Here is an 18,533-nt window from a genome sequence, read left to right as displayed (position 1 = left end):
TACAATGAATAAAATTTTGGGTACTTCCTCAATCAATCAACACTGTTACATTTTTCTTCTTGGTATGTTCTTCTATATTGATAGTTTGAGGAGTGGTAATTCTAGCCAATGCATTATAAGATATGGTCGGATTCATTTCTTCTTTATCTAGGGTTTTTTTCCTTGAGTATATCCTATTATTTTGACATTTCTTGTTCCTTTTCTTCCTCCTCTTCACAATCTATGTAGAATAATTTCTTCTCAGCACACTTATAACCTTTAGTGTACTTGCTATCACAACTATAACAAAGCCCTTTTTCTCTTTTTTCTTCCAATTGTTGTGGTGTCAACCTTATAGGTTGTGGAAGGCTAGGGGCAGCAACACTTCCATCTTTATAGTTGCGAGTGGTAGGCTTCCTGGTTGCCATAATTTTGCTTTCCATTTTTCTTACTAAACTGAATGCCTTCTCCAATGAATCAGGTTCCCAAAGGCAAACCTCATGTTGAATATTATCCTTTAAAGTCCCTATGAACACATCAATCCTATGCTCCTCTAGAATATCTTTTACCCTTATGTTCAATTTTTGGAAGTCCCCAATGTGCTCCATCATTGAACCCTTTTGTTTGAGACTTATCAATTGGCTAAAAAGGGTGTTGCTTTTTGTATCCTCATAATGTGCTAGCATTTATTTTGTAAATATTACGCAAGTGACAATTTGTTTACGAGAGCAAAGCCATCGATACCATACAAACTGATTTGGCTCCAAATATAAAGTTGTAATACGTACCTTTTGTGTGTTTTGCACATTATGGAGATCGAAAAATTTCTCCATATGTAGTATCCATGTTGTGGGATCCTTGCCATCAAAATTCCTCATATCGATTTATGGATTATGGTGGGTCTTCAATCCAACATTAGAGTCTATGAAATCATGATTAAAATTTCTTTTGCTCTCATCATTAGTTTCCTTTACTACCCTTTCACCATTAGTGAACATTTCTTGTAGCAACTTATTCAAGTTTATCTTCAATTCTTCCATCTTATCATCCATTCCATTCATCTTAGCTTCCATCTTAGGGTCCATGCCATTCATCTTAGCTTCCATGCCATTCATATTAACTTTCATTCCATTCATATTAGATTCCATGCCATTCATATTGGCTTCATTTACCTTTAGTGAGAGTGTAATTTGTTGTACTTGGTCTTGTAATTTTGATATATCACGTTCCATTTCTTCCACTTCTTCACGAGTCATGCTAGAGATTTCAAGTTGCTTACTAGGTATTTCCATTTTCTTTCTTTGGGGCATTAATTAAAGCTAATAATTCTTCACTATTCCCTTTGAATTCCTTCGAACTAATTTTTCCAACCAATCTTATGCAAAATAAAAAAATTACACACTTTGTTTTTCACTTTGTAAGAGCTCGATATTGAATCTATTGTATCTCTATAGCCATAGATCTTGAATATCATAAATCTTGTCCTCTGGTAGCCCTTTAAGTCCTATTTCTAACCCTAGAAGTCTGATCAAGATTGGATTCTCCAAGGAAGAGTTATGCCAAATCTCCCACGGGGAGCTGATTATAGACTAGTTTAGTAGAGAAAAATTGTATGACATTCTGTGTCTCACCGTTTCAACCCTAGGTTCTGAAAGTGATACTCACAAAAACTACAGTCTGTCCTCTTTCTGTAACTTCTTACAAAAATTCAATCTAATATTCAGAGGGAAAGTTATGACACTTTTCCCAAGGTGACCTGTTTGAAATGTAATTCGGGGGTCCGCAAAAACCCTAACTTCCTTAGATCATATCTCTGAGAATATAGCGAGTCAAGCTCTGAAATTTGGAAATGAATTTCAGTGTGATTTTTTCTCAAATAATTTTTTTTTTCTTCTCAAACATCACAGAAAAACGTTATAGCGAAAATTCCACAATGTCCTGTTTGGAGCAGTGAAACCCTAGAATCAAAAGCTCTGATACCAAATGTTAGAAAACCAACTCACGAAAGTATAGAAAAGATACATCAACACCTTAGAAATAAGCCTCTTCAAGGGGGAAACCTCCTTTACATTACACAAATGAACAATTCTTAGCTGATTCAAATGACAAAACCTCCTTTCTATATATGGGAGTCTAAGGGGTCACAATATAACCAAGCTGACCTAACAATAATAATATAAAGGCACAAAAATAACAATATGGGGACAATAGGGGCACAAAAATATTAATAAGGGATATAACTACAATAGCAATGGGAGAATCACTAGTATTATAGGGACCTAACATCATTTTTAGATAACCCCATATTCAGAAAGTCATATCTAATTAAAACCCACAGTGCTAATATGGAAGTAGGGGATTGGGTTGTGTACATAAATATATAAAATATTAGTATATTTTGAGAGATTTATATTCAAGTATTCACTATGTGTTTTTTGCACTAAGTTTTTGTTTCCAGAATGCAAATGACATTAAATTCATGCTAAGTGGTTGACAGGCCAACGAATCTTCTCAAGTAATAAGAAAATCACAATGTTAGATTTGTCAACATGTTATATACCTTTAGAGAGGTAATATTATATGAATATTAGGAAAGAGAGAGGACATAATTTCCTTGGGTTCAATTGACATCTAATGTTTCTCTTTAAATTTTCCATTGACCATACATTTTATATAGTGAAACTTTCCAATAATTTTACAATTCCATTTCTACTTACATCGATAAACCATGACGCTTTGTTTTGGTTTTGGAAGGCTAAGATGAGAGGAAAATATAGTAAATAAAATGATGTTATGGTGATTTAGAGATCAAAAAGTATTAGACATGGATATTGAATGTTATGCCAATAATCAAACCAACAAGTATAAAAGATTAAATTATCACATGAATTATTTGGGAACTAAAAAAGATAAGGCATCCAAGCTTGTCTTGGAAGCTTAAGTTAAGTGACATGTAAAAGGATGGATAGTCCATGATATAATGGTAAGGTCCCCTAAGCATAGGTATGCAGTGGAGTTTATGTTCTAGAATGGAATAGAACATCAAATAATAAATTAAATCTAAATAGAATATACATAGTTTTATTCTATGGATTGCAAAGGAAAGTGATGTGTATCGAACCCAATATATATATCATGAATCACATCCATCCTCATATGACAAGAAAAGTACAACCCTCTCTGAGAATCCAAGGGCTCAAATACTTAGAGGTTGATGAGTCATTGAAAATGTTACCCTTATTTTAAAATTTTATAATATTAATTTTCCTTCGTAAATGGAAAGTCAATTTTTTTTTAAATAATTACCCTATTAATATCGTATGAACCTTTTAGAAGGGAAAATATAGGTTTAACTTTGAAGAATGCTTGAGTCTTCCATGTACAATGCATTTTTTACCATTTCATGGTTTATTGGGCTACATTGGGACTATGTGATTCTATGCGCTTTCAATTTTAGACTTTCATATTCATTGCAATAGGATAAGCATGGAAAAGATGTATAAAATACAAACACATATCAAATTGGTAGCTTAAAAAATATTTAATTCAGTATGCTATGATAGGGAAGAATGATATTCTTACTTTTGTACATCCATTGTTAAGGATTTAGGGGAACCATTAATATTGCTTGCTAATGTACTTCATAATTATAGGCCTAGGTGCAAGCCAATATAGTTTTGGAAATCTTGTTTAGTTTTAAGTATTTGAAAAATATCCACTCTAAGAATCACAACTATGACTACTTGTTATTGGGGGAGAGTGTGTATCATTGTATTTTAAAACATTAGAAATCAAGAATAATGGTTAGATTCTAAACAATAATACATGTGCTACACACTAATCACATGATAAGTAAAAGCATGTTAATGTGTCTCATTATATGGCAAAAGCAAAAAAGTACTCAAATGAAAAAAAGATAAAAAAAAATAATATAAAAATATCAATTAAATGAGTTGAGTTTCATACTTTCTAATTATAAAAAATAAATGCTAAATTTGTAACAAAGCTAACTCACGATAAATTTTGGTAAAAGCTATAGTGAACTTATTTAATTGGTTTAGAAAATATAAATAATGTTATAAAAAGTAAATACTAAATTTGTAAATAAGTCAACTGAGAGTAAATATTGGTAAAAACTATGGTTAATCACTCACAAAATATAAATAACTTTATGTAAAGTTAAATGAAATGCTAAAACTCTTTAAAAATATATATAAAAATAGAAGTAGAATTTATAAACAAATAATTTTATATATTATATTTTGAATAATATAAAATACATTATTATAATCATAATTAAAAATTTTATTATAAAAAATATAAAATATATTTTAAAATTTTTCAAAAAATAATTTTAACATTTTGTTATATGTTATTTTCAAATTTCTATTAAAAAATATTGATTTTATAAACTTTAAATGGTAGTTTCTTGGGTCGTGGTTTTATATATACGAAAATATGATCATTTTTACTAGTATTTTAATAATAATTAAAAAATATGCTTACCTTTTATTTTTAAATTTGTTTAGCAATCTTTAGAATGTTTACAACACATCTCTTAAAGAAATTGGAATTAAAAAACATAAATCAATAGAGAAATGGGGGGTCGCGGTTTTGTCACTTCTTAAAAATTTATGTAAAATATTAATGATACCTTTTAAAGAAAATGAATAAATTAGATAAAAATTATATATTAAATTTTAGAAAAAATATGCCATGAAATTGAATTTAAATTGACATGTTTTGTCTTCTTTTACCACCACCTAGTTTTTGATGATTTTGTAAATTTAAGAGTAAACATTCCAACTCCATTTATTTTTATAAAACTTCTTTGCCACAAAAAGGGAAAAAGTGATACACATTAACATGCTTTTACATAATTAAATATTGGCATTTGTTTGATGTCCTTCATGCTACGACTTATTTCAAATCTAAGATGGAATTGAACATTCACCCCTACTTAAGGATATTTATCTATTGCTTATGAGTATCAATATATCCTTCCTCTCATTATTAAAGAGTCGTTTCCACTAAAAAACACATTAACCTTTCAATTATAGTTGTAAAGAAACAAAAGGAAAGAGATCCACACCCTTATAGTTGGAAAGTATGAGATAAACATTTTTAGTTTAGCATAAACATGGCATTAGAGGTTATGTAAATACAAGACCTCACAATTACCTTAACAACTAGTTCACCTGTTGTATACCTCAAATTCCATTGAATAATAAGGCGACTATAGAGGTTGCATAGAGAACATGCCTTGTATTCATCAAGTTAAATCCTAGATAGAGTAACAAGATACTTTTAGTTTGATTGGTTGTGAAGGTTACCACCAACATAAGTCTTTTCATCTAGGGAAAGAAGAGAAATATTATGCAAGGAAGAGGAATAGAGGGTTAGTGGCCTTTCTGGTGATATATTTGTCCATAAATATCAAGAAAATAATAATAAATTTAATTCTGAAGACGGTGTAGGTTTTTGAACCAAGTGAGCCCTAATTTCTTGAATAGCAAATCATAAGGTATCATAAAAGTTGTATCCTTGACCATGAAATTCTAGTCATAAATTTGAAGAGAAGATTCTACATCTTGTCATGCGTAAAGAAATTGAAAAAAGTTTGGACAGCTTAAGGTTGAGAAACATCAAGTTTTGTTCAGTACTAGTTTATTTTCTGGTATAAGTTTTCTTTTGGCATGATGTTTAATTTGACAAGGGGAGTGGTCCTTTCCTAACATGTTGGCGATGTTCAGTTTCCCCTTTTCCATTGATGTCAATGGTGGACAAAATGAGAAATTTAATTATTCAAGAGGTTGTTTGGATGATTTAGCTAGGATTGCCATCAATGCCAAAGGGGGAGATTATTGGCATTGATGTTGTGATGGAGGGATTGATGGTTGGAATTGATATCAACCTAGGTTTTTACAGCTAATGGTATCCATATTCTTGATTTCTTTATGGAAGGTGTTTGTGTTGTAAGTGCTTTAATGTTGCTTTGATGGATTTGATGGTTGGTTGGCCAACTATATTTCCATATCTATGATGCTTGAGGTGTTTCCCTTAAGATGTCCTTGATACTCCTAAGTTATGGACTAGAACCTTGATGATGTATAAAGGTGTTAGGGAGGTGGTCATGATGCATAATGTTCCCCTCTATAACTAAGCTTCACGATTGATGCCACTTGATACAAATTTTGCAGTCATGAGTTAGGCTTTTCATGGCTTGGAAAACATTTACAGATGCTAGAGATGTTCATCAAGAAGTTAGAGGTAGGTATGACATGGAGATTTTGAGTTTTGAACATCCACTACACCAATCACTCCCATGTAGGCTTGTGGGAGTGGTTAAAAGGTTGTAACCACTAGCATAATGTGTTGTGGGAGTGGTTACATCCTAAATTTCATATATTTTTGAGTGATCTTGATACTATAAGTGAAAAATTCTATGGATTCCTCATGCACCTCATGTGATTTAATTTTTTGTTGATGTTTCATGTTTGAGAATTTTCATAGAAGTTTCTAATTGACGAGATATACATGCTAGAGTGAATCTGAAGGTTGGAATGCCTTGATCAAGGGAGTAGTGGATATAATGGATTCGTATGGTTAAATATTGGAGCAAAAAACCACTTTGGTGTTAGATGGTGTTGTTAGAAAATTATATATTATAGAGCAAACAAAACACATAAAATATTGTAGAAATACAAACACGGAAAACACATAAAACAAGAGAGACATAGATATACGTGGTTCACCCAATTTAGTCTAAGTCCACGGAGAAATAACCAATCCTCCCTTTTATATTATCTAGCAAAATAAAGAGATACAACCTACAACAGATCCGTTGTAATTCCCTTTTCACTGTCACACAATCTCCTCTCTCTTTCTCACTCAGAATACATATCTACACAGGCCCAATACAATTCCCTCATATATAACATATATTTTCTCCGCCTCTGCAATGCATAATTTATGGGCAACCTTGCCAACCCATTACGAACTTGGGTCCAATGTGGCAATACCTTTGAATACATAAGATAATCAAGCTCCACACCCAATAATGTTCCACTTGGAGGCTGATTATAGCAACACCATCGTTGCCTCATTTGCTGGACAATGACTCCACTTTGGACCTAGCTGTTTCTCATATTCTTAATCATACTTGAAGACCAATTGAAATGGAGCAGACTCTCAGTTTCTCCCTGGTTACAAATTTTCTTAACATATCCGCAGGATTCTTGCTAGTGTGTATCTTTTCCATCTTCAATTGTCCATCTTCCAATGCTGACCGTATGAAATGGTACTTGAATTTTATATGTTTAGTCTTGTAATGAAATGCAGAGTTCTTTGCAAGATGTATGGCACTCTAGCTGTCACTCTATAACCTGCCCAACTCTTGCTTCTTACCCAATTTGTCAAGAAACATTTGTAACCAAATCATTTCTTTACTAGCCTCTATAGCAGCAACATACTATGCTTCTGTTGCTGAGAGTGCAACAACAATTTGTAGATTTGAGACCCAAATGACAGATATTCCACCTATAGTAAACACATACCTTGTGGTTCTCCTCGTATTATATCTATCACCCACCATATCTGCATCAACATATCCATGTAAAGTAATGTTTGAACCACCAAAGCATAATGCTTGATTTGTGGTACCTCTCAAATATGTGAGTATATGCTTTATTGCCATCCAATGTTATTTTCCTGGATTGTTCATGTACCTTCTTACAACTCCCACTACATGTGAATTTTCATTCCTTGTGCAGACCATTGCATATAGTAACCTTGCAACTACTGATGCATATGGAACTTTAGACATATCAGCCATCTCTTACTGATTCTTGGGACACATTTCCTTACATAGTTTGAAATGGCTAGCCAAAGGTATACTAACTGGTTTTTCATTCTGCATATTAAACCTTTTCAACACATTTTGTATGTACTCACTCTGAGACAATGTTAATTTGTGATTCTTCCTATCTCTAGTTATTCTCATACCAAGGATTTTTTTTGCAGCACCCAAATCCTTCATTGCAAACCAGTTTGCCAATTTTATTTTGCGAACATTTATTTCCTACATGTTAGAACCTGCAACAAGCATGTCATCTACATTAAATAACAATATAATATAGCTACCATCATTTTGTCTTTTGAGATAAACACAATGATCAGAGTGACATCTAGTGTAACCTTGTTTAGACATAAACCTATCAAATTTTAGATACCACTACCTTGGAGCCTATTTTAAGCCATACAAACTCTTCATCAACTTGCAAACTAGTTTCTCCTTCCCTTTTACCTCATATCCTTATGGCTACTGCATATATATCTCTTCCTCCAAATCCCCATGGAGAAAGGTTGTCTTTACATCTAACTGCTCAAGATGCAAATCTTCAATTGCTACTAGACTTAAAATAGTTTTGACTGAAGTCATTTTAAAAATAGGAGAAAATATCTCATCAAAGTCTATACCCTTTTTTTGTGCAACCCCCTTCACCAAAAGTCTAGCTTTATACCTTTTTCTACCTCCATCTTCTTCCTTCATCCTGTAAACCCATTTACTCTGCAATGTTGTTTTACCTCCAAGCAACTTGACTAAGTCCAAAGTCTGGTTATGTGCTAAGGATTCCATCTCTTATTTCATGGCTTCCACCCACATTTTCCTAGTTTCTACCTGCACTGCTTCTTATAACATTTTGGTTCATTAGAATCAGTCAACAATACATAATATAATGAAGGAGAGTATCGTTCAGGGGGTCTACATATCCTGGTAGATCTTCTAACACTGCTTTCAGGTGTTTGAGGTGCTTGTTGCTGTTGTGGTAGCGATTGATGTACTGGTTGTTGATCATTATGATTTTCAGGCACCATTACTTTTTTTGTAACCTCTTCAAGCACTGTGTATTCTCTATTTCCCTTTTCCTGTTTCCTTTCCTGCAGCTGATCCTTATACAAAACCTTTTCATTGAATATCACATCTCTGCTCCTAATGATTTTGTGTTTTTCATAATCATAAAAGCGATAACCAAAATCATTAACACCATATCCAATAAAACTACATTTATTTGAATTTTCCTCAAGCTTTGTTCTATTTTCTTTATTAATGTTGACAAAGGCTTCACAACCAAAAGTTTTTAAAAATGAGTAGTTTACCTTTATACCTATCCATGCCTCCTCTGGAATACCACCATCCAAGGAAATTCCAGGCCCTCTCTTTATTAGATAAACAATAGTATCTACAGCGTCTGCACAAAATTGTAATAGTAATCCTGTCTCATTTTCAAGCAAAACTTTCCATTTCTTGAAAGTATCAAATACATCAGATTCATTTCGAATACAATGAATCTAGGTGTCTATGGTTGCATCATTAATAAAAGTAACATACTAATGAGATCCACCAAGAGATGATACCTCAGTAGGTCCCCATACATCTGTATGCACAAGCTCTAATTTTTCACTTTTATTTTCTTTCCCAACTCTGATGAATCTGACTCTCTTCTGTTTTCTGTAAACACAACTCTCACAAAATTTTAAATCACCATGCTTCAAACCTGGAAACAAATTTCTTGAGTGAAGAATCTTCATCCCCTTCTCACTCATGTGCCCGAGCCTATGATGCCACAATGTTGTATCTGCTCATGTAGAGGTTAAAGAATTAACAAAATTAGAAATACCATTGTGAAAATACGATGTACCAAACTTTTCTCCTTTTGCTGTTACCAGGGCTCCTTTAGTGACCTTCTAGGTTCTATATGTGAAACTAGTTACGCAACCTTGACCTCCCAACTACCCTATTGAAATCAAATTTTTCTTCAAATCTGGAATGTGCCTTACCTCCTTCATAGTCATTGATTTTCATTCTATTGTTTTATTAAAATTGTACCCATTGCAATGACTTTATAGGGTTTATCATCACCCAATCGAACCTATCCAAAATCTCTTTGAATATAATCATGAAAATGTTTCCTATCAGGTGTGGCATGGAATGAGGCCCTCAAATCTACCACCCAGACATCGACAATATTTTCTAATGGAAGAATCAAAGCATTCTGCAACACATCAGCTATCACATTCACTTCATGATTGTTTTCTTGCTGCATGTCTCCTTCTTTTCCCTTTCGAGACTTGTAGTCTTTCTTCAGGTGTCCTTTCTTCCCGCATTTCCAGCACACTATCCCCGATCCGGACTTGGAACTGCCTTTTCTTGACTTATTGCAATATCAAGGGCTCTTGCCCCTTTCCATTTCTCTTCACTTAGTCTCTGCAGTTAAAGCATTACCTGATGTCTCAATGGATATTTTCTGTCTCATTTCCTCACTAAGGATTGCACCAACAACATCATAAAACTTTAAAGTACTAGATCCAGAGACATCATTACTAATGGCCATAACTAAACAATTCCAACTTTCTGGCAATGAGCACAAAAATAACAGAGCCCTAACTTCATCATCAAAAGTTACCCCTACAGAAGTTAACTGAGTGGCAAATGTATTAAATTCATTTAAATGATCAGCAATAGATTCACCTTTTGACATCTTCATATTAAATAAACACTTCATAATAAATACCTTATTTTAGGCTGAGGGTTCTTGATATAGTTTGGCCAATGTTGACATTAAACCTTCTGTTGTTATTTCCTTTGAAATATTAAATGCTACCGACACTTCTAGGCACAGTCGTATTGTACCAAGTGTTGTTGTTTCAAGAATATCCCATTCTGTGTGTGTCATACTCATCGAATTATTTTCATTTTTTCTCAATGGTTGGTATAGATCTCTCTAATACAAATAATCTTCCATCTGCATATTCCACAGATCGTAGTTTTGGTCGTTAAGTTTTTTGACCCTAAATCTACCATATTCCACCATTGCGCCCACTCGCATGAGGAATCCTTCTCTCCTGCGAGTTTATTAGCCAAATAGACCTTCGGCTCTGATACCAGTTAGAAAATTATATATTACAGAGCATTGAAACACAGAAAATATTGTAGAAATACAAACATAGAAAACACATAAAACAAGAGAGACATAGATATACGTGGTTCACCCAATTTGGGCTGCATTGACAAAGAAACAGCGAGTCCTTCCTTTTATATTATCCAACAAACTGAAGAGATACAACCTACAACAGATCCATTGTAATTCCCTCTTCTCTCTAACACAATCTCATCTCTCTTTCTCACTGAAAATACAGATCTACATAAACGCAATACAATTCCCTCATATATAGCAAGGGGGTGCCTTATAGGGGAAAAAACCATAAATCAAACATAACATGTACTGTCAGATCTCTGCCTAATGAATGGCCCAGATTGACTACGAAATTACAACATTTTACAAGGAAATTTTACATATATTTTTAGCTTCGGGGGCGCTGCCCCTGATCTCCCCACCATGGGGGGGCACCCAAAGGTCATAGCTGCCCCCCTTGGACCCCCTTGTAGCATATATTTTATGGGTAGCTTTGCTATCCCATTACAAACTAGGGCCAAATGTGGCGATACCTTTGAATACAGAAGATAATCAGGCTCCACACCCAATAGGTGTGCCCAATGAAATGCAGATGAAATAGAGAAGCTACAGTTCGAGCTCATAGAGGGTGTAAGAGTTTAGATGAATATCATAGAGATCATAGAGGAACGAGACTCATGGAGATATAAACTATCATTTTAGAGAGGCACAATTGGATCTACTAATTCTAATAGAGTTTGGAGGCCCTGCAATATACGATATTCAAAGGAAAAATCTTCATATAGTTTTAGTTGGTGCAGGGTAATTTACAGTGCAAAGTTAAAATGATTAAGATTCTAACATGCTTATGATTCCAGGATTAATGATGGGTTGCATGGAAGACATATATATGATTGTAGAGGGAAATTTTCATGTGTGCATGACTATTGTATTACATTTATGTATTGTATGTTTGCTTGGAAACTACATGGTTTGAGTTTTATATTCAGAATAGTTACACCACTAATGGAATTGCATTCAGAGTATTCTTGCTGGAGATTGAAGGTTAATGTTGCTGTAGAAATAATATATTCTTCCAATTACATTATGAACAAAGTTTCATGGTAGAGGTCATGTGCATTAAGATGATTCATTTCCACTATTTGTTGTTGAGATCTATTTTAGCATGTTATTATCGATATAAATATCATCGTGTAGTTGAGACAGAGAGACATAGTTATTGTATGATTTTAAGAGTGGATATGCTGATGTGTTGGGGTTTGTCTGACTGAGATGGTGTTGATGCATTGGGAGTCCATTAGAGAAAGAAAGTTGTTGTTGTTTTGTGCAAGGGTCCAATTTGAAACATTCTAAAATGTGGCCCTAGTGGATCAACAAATTGAGATATCTTGGTGAAAAATGAGTCAGTGTTCCTTGTCGATGGTGCTTGGTAGATTTAGTAGGAGTAATATTATCATACTCCAATGGGTGATGGGTGAGGCTTGTTTAAGGTAGAGCTTCTAGTGGATGGGTGTTCACAAAGTTGATTTAGAGTGATAAACTTACTTTCTCAGCATAACAAGTTATGATGATGTAAAATGATTTGTTTTATTAATAAAATTTGAAACAGAGAAACAATGGAAACAAAGGGTGATTTTTGACCCGGAGGGAGTTTTCCACCAAATATCCTTATGTTCATTGTGCATGAATGTGTGATTATCTTGACATGTTTTTTTTTTATATAAATGTTTATTTACTGATGAGTTAATGTATTTTTCCATAAAGAATTGATATATGAATACATGAGTTAAATTTGTCGAAAATATTGAAGAAGACATCACTACTAATTCACACCCCCCCCCCTTAGTAGTGATCTGATATCCAACAACAATAAGTAGAATTAAGAAATGCAATAGGTTTTCTAAATCCTAAAAGAACTCCATTTATCACACATAAATCATATTTTCTAAATTTTAAAGTTGCTCAATCTATCCATAGAATCTATCATTATTTTCAAGGTGTACTCTCATGCTAGAATCTTATCTCTATCCATAGTTTTTTTAGAAATAAATAGATTAAAACTATTTAAAATAAAGAAATAAAATTCCTTTTCCATGTTGAAATATTGTTTGAAACTTTATCTCCAAAAACTTGATGACTTGGAAGCTCTAATGCTTTTGTATCATATATATATATATATATATATATATATATAGATATAGATATAGATATAGATATCATTGGCGTGTGGTAATATTTACATATTAAGTTGGATTACATATGTCTTTGGATCACTTCTAGATTGTTCGATTCATGTGTGGGAAATTCATCCCCTTTGCCACATATATATAACTAGTTTTGACAAACGAATGACCGAGATTAATTGATGTTAAATAAAAGGTAATACTAAATTTAAGGTTTTATCATTTAGTTAATGACCTTACTAGATTTTTGTGGTGCATATTTATTTATCAGTTCACCTTCTTCGGTCACACTTCTCTGCAGTTAGGGATTCATTCTTAGATTCGATGGAAACCTACTCTTTTTGTGGGAACAATCGCGACATGTGTACTTTAACCACTTTCCATTGGAATGTTTGTTTTCATCTATCATGTGAGGGTCTATTTTCCACCTGTAATTTGTCAATGTGTTTGCTAGAGGTAATAATCCTTAAATTAGTTCCTACAGTAGCAACGCACTATAATTTTAAAATGGATTTATAGTTGAGGTCATATATTGCATATCTAATATCATTACTTGTGTTTTCTGTAGGGTTTCTCGGACACCCCGCTAAGTTTTTAAGTAATGAATATATTTGTTCACACATCAGTTTTCATAACGAAATGCAATTAATTCCTTTTACGTGTTCCTTGTACCCATCCGTAAGTATTTGAGTACCTCTCTTGTTTGACACGTTCTTATTTTCTACACAATATAGATAAAAATAATCCATATTTTTTGGTTAAAGGAGTGAAATAGGGTTTAGATGATCTAATGACTAAATATTCCTCATAAATTCATACCCCTACAAGAAAGGTCATTCTTTCCTTGATGCGAGAGAAAGAATGAAGAGGCTTTTTTTTTAAATAAGAAGAAACATTCCACCTTTGGTTCAAACATTTGAATGAAAATCCATTTTTATTTCTTTTCTACCATTACCAAGGATCTAAATTATTTCTTTACCCAATAGGGTTACAATAAGGGTTTCATCCCTTTCCAAAGGCTATGGTTTTCTATTATTAACAAGGCTACTTTTTTCTTATTGTTTTTGCACCAAAATTCATTCATGGTGATGCTGTAATTTTATTTGTTATTTCATTCTTTCTTTTTCAACTACTTGAGATGTGTTGATTCTTCTATATTGATACCTTTACTTTTCCCTTTTCTAGTTTTCATTTCAGAAGGTTGTAGAGGTTTGAAAGCTATTATCTATGTGCCATAATGGGTTGTTCTACCCTCCATTCTTTTCTTGTTTTTTAATTTATACTATTAGATGATTTATTATCTATTTATATGTTTATTTTTTTTTTTCATTTTCCAACATAACAATTTCTCTCTTCTTTCTTATGCAGAGGATATACAGAGATGACTCAATGGCAATACAAGGTATTACTTTTCCCGCACTCTCGAACAAAACCTCTAGTTCATAATTTTTCTTTTAGATTTATAGACTATTACCCAATTGTAAAAAATATGGTTTTGTCTTGTCTCTATTAGGTATTCGTTGCATGATTTTATCCAGTGCGTGATATTCTCATGTCATTACTAAAAAATGGATTTTTCTTGGTATGTAATATTAATAATCGAATTATGCTTTCCTCGAGGTTGGAAAACCCTTCGAACCCTTTTCCTCATCATTAGGAAGGTGAAAGTTTAGATATGGAGAAAATGATTTGAACTATTCACTTGTGTTAATTTTTCTCAATTTTATTTTGTTACCTATCAAGAAAATATTACTTCTTGTACTCAGGAAATTTTCATTTAATATCAAGCTTTCTCCCTATTTAGACTATATATTGTTTAGAATGATTTTTGATCCCTAAACCAAACAAGATTCCCTTCATCGATATAAATATCCCTTTCATATGTTTTATATTCCAATGTTTGATTGGTCTGTTTCACTATACATATTAATAGAAAATATTTGTTATATACTGAACAAATTTTGCAAAAGAGAAAAATTCTATACACTTCTAGACTCTGGATTATATATATATATTTCACTATGTTTTCAAATTTGTTCCATATAATTCTACATTTATGGCTCTCTATTATTTTGGTAATTTTATATCTATTGACTATAATGTACTTCTAGTTCTAATACTTCTCTCTTTCCTTACCAATTTTACAAATTTTTGTATTCCTTTACCAAGTTTAGGCTTCATCCTTATAAAAAATATTGTTCCTCTTGTCATACAATTTTCTTTCTTTTGAAACTAACCACATACAAAAGAAAAACATAAAAATACTTTATACATAACCTTAACAACATAACAATTATTCTTTTCATTTTTCATTCTAACTAACGAAATACTAAACCAATCAATAATAGAATAAACAATCTTTATTTTAATAGTAATAAGGAAACACTAGATTTAGAAACACCGACTTGAACAATTTTCTTGGAAAATTAAGAGTCAAGTACTTGAATCCTTCCAACCCTAACACATTAATTATTTTTGCCCTTGAGCAGCTAGGCTTGCAATTCTTATTTTGTGTACTACTTTTCTCTTCTCTTTAGTGTCTCCAAATCTACTCTCATAATTTGTTAGATAAAAGAAATTAAAATCACAGATATTTTACATCTACCACACTTTTGGGTGGTTATTAACTTCCTCTCACCAATAGGTGGTAGGGAGTTAACTACTCATTAATGAGTTGTTATTTCCGACTCTTGAGGAAAACTCCTTATCTTTTAGGAAACATTTAATTGGTCAATACCATGCACTTCTAGTCCTAATACGTCTCTCTTTCCTTTAGGATGTTCGCTATTACTATACATATTTAAATTTTATTACAAGTGAGTTGTTTATATATATATATATATATATATATATGGAATTTATTCAAGTTTATAAAACATTATATCATCCTTTAGTTTAAAATATACTCGTATATTTTCATGCTCCTAAATATATTATTTCTTGTTTATGCTTATTTATTTGTAGCATTATTTTCACTACAGTTACATTCTTGTTATCTATTTGTCTTCATACAACTTACAATCAAGGATTATATGCACACAATACACCGATGTTACAAATTTTTGTATTCCTTTACCAAGTTTAGACTTCATCCTTATAAAAAATGTTGTTCCTTTTCTCATACAATTTTCTTTCTATTGAAACTAACCATGTACAAAAGAAAAACATAAAAATAATTTATACATAACCTTAACAACATAACAATTATTCTTTTCATTTTTCATTCTAACTAATGAAATAATGAACCAAACAATAATAGCATAAACAATTTTCATTTTAATAGTAATAAGGAAATACTAGATTTAGAAACACAGACTAGAACAATTTTCCTGGAAAATTAAGAGTTAAGTACTTGAATCCTTCCAACCTTGACACATTAATTGTTTCTGCCCTTGAGCAGCAATGCTTGCAATTCTTATTTTTTCTACTACTTTTCTCTTCTATTTAGTCTCTCCAATTCTACTCTCATAATTTGTTAGACAAAAGAAAGTAAAATAACATATATTTTCCATCTACCACACTTTTGGGTGGTTATTAACTTCATCTCACCAATAGGTGGAAGGTAGTTAAGTACTCATTAATGAACTCTTATTTCCCACTCTTGAGGAAAACTCCTATCTTTTAGGAAACATTTAATTGGTCAATACCATAATTTTAGAAATAAATCTAATCACCTAGATTAGATGCCTAGGACTTCCAAATGGATAAAATAATAAATTTTCATAATTAAATTGTAGCCTTTCTCCTCTTTCAACCATCTGTACTTCGCTATTCATTTCCTAGTTTTATCCTAGTTTATAAAATAAAACATAATTAGAACTTTTACAAACAATTATTATTAGTGATGTTGTCCAAATAATTAAAATGTTCATATGTTTTTAATGTATCATACTTAACCAAATAAAATAAGAAATAAACTTATGCATAATTATTTATAATCACATCATTAAGCCAAGGGATATCACTTCCAACACTGCTTAAATTTGACATTGTCATGATGTGTGATCAACATATCTTTTGAAAACAAACTCCAACTTCATCAAAACAATAAAGGATACGATTCTCTGAAAGCACCCTACAACTCCCAAGTTTCTTCCCCTGGAGTAATGTGTTTCCACTAGTTTCATTTGTGTTACATTTCCACTCCGAAGCGTAACTAACTACCCTCCAGTCTAGAATACACAATGGTTCTGTTAGGAACTCCCCTTCTAGTTGCACCTGCACAACATGCCAATAAATTACATGAGATGGATCATGTATATACTTTTTCAATAATGAAACATATAATACATTATGTATTTTAATGTTGGCTGGTAGGGCTAGTTTATAACGAACAAGTCCAACTCTAGAAAATATATTAAATGGTTAAGAATATGTAAGAGATAACTTAGCACAAGTACCAATTATGAGTTTACTCTTCTTAGGCTTGAACTTTAAATAAACATGATCTATTCCACTGAATTCCTTCAGAATTATTTTCAGGTATGCATAGCTTTTCTGGTGATCATGGGATGTTTTCAAATTTTGTTTAACATGTTTGAGTATCTCTTCCATTTCCTTTAACATGTTTATTCCTAACAACAATATATATATTCAAGATGATCCCAACTTAATGGTACCTTGCATCTTCTTCCATACATGAATTCTAAAAGACTCGTTTCAAGAAAGGTTTGATATCGATTGTTATAAGAAAATTCAAATAAATACAAGTAGTCCTATCATTTAGTGTGCTTGTCTACTACATATGTCCTTAGCATATCCTCTAATATCTAATTGTTCCTCACATTTTGGCCATCCATTTGTGGATAATGGGATGTAATAAATTTCAACTTAATTCCCATATTTTCAAATAACCCCTTCCAAAATTTTGAGGTGAATTTTCCATCCATATTTGAGATCATAATCTTAGGTATCCCATGAAGCTTGAAAATTTCCCTCATGAATATTTATGTAATATTTATGGCCTTAAAATTAGATTTAACTTGAATGGAATGTGTTTCTTTGCTAAACTTGTTGGCAAAAACCATAATGGAATCATGTTCTTTCATTGTTTTTGGTAGTCCGATGATGAAATCCATTGAAATGCTTTCCCATTCCACTTCGGGATGGGTACCGGTTGTAACAAACTAATGAGATGTTGACGAGTTGCCTTAAATTTCTTGAATTCAAGACATTTAGGTACACATTAAGCTCTCTCATTTTTCATGTTTATCCAATAAAATTCCATTCTTAATATAATGATCAACTTTTTATAACTAGGATGACCAATTGTTGGTATTTTGTAGCTCCTCTATGACCAAAAAAAATAGAATATCATTAGATATATCCCTTCATCATATTTATCAATTTTCAACACTTTTTATTTGATTTTCAAATACTTTGACTCAAAATTTGC

Source organism: Pinus tabuliformis, chromosome 3_2 (assembly GCF_031772625.1).
Source record: "Pinus tabuliformis cultivar Carrire ecotype Pingquan chromosome 3_2, CPIR1, whole genome shotgun sequence".
NCBI classification, from domain to species: domain Eukaryota; kingdom Viridiplantae; phylum Streptophyta; class Pinopsida; order Pinales; family Pinaceae; genus Pinus; species Pinus tabuliformis.
The sequence above is the reverse complement of the archived record's forward strand: the minus strand, read 5'-3'. Positions refer to the sequence as shown.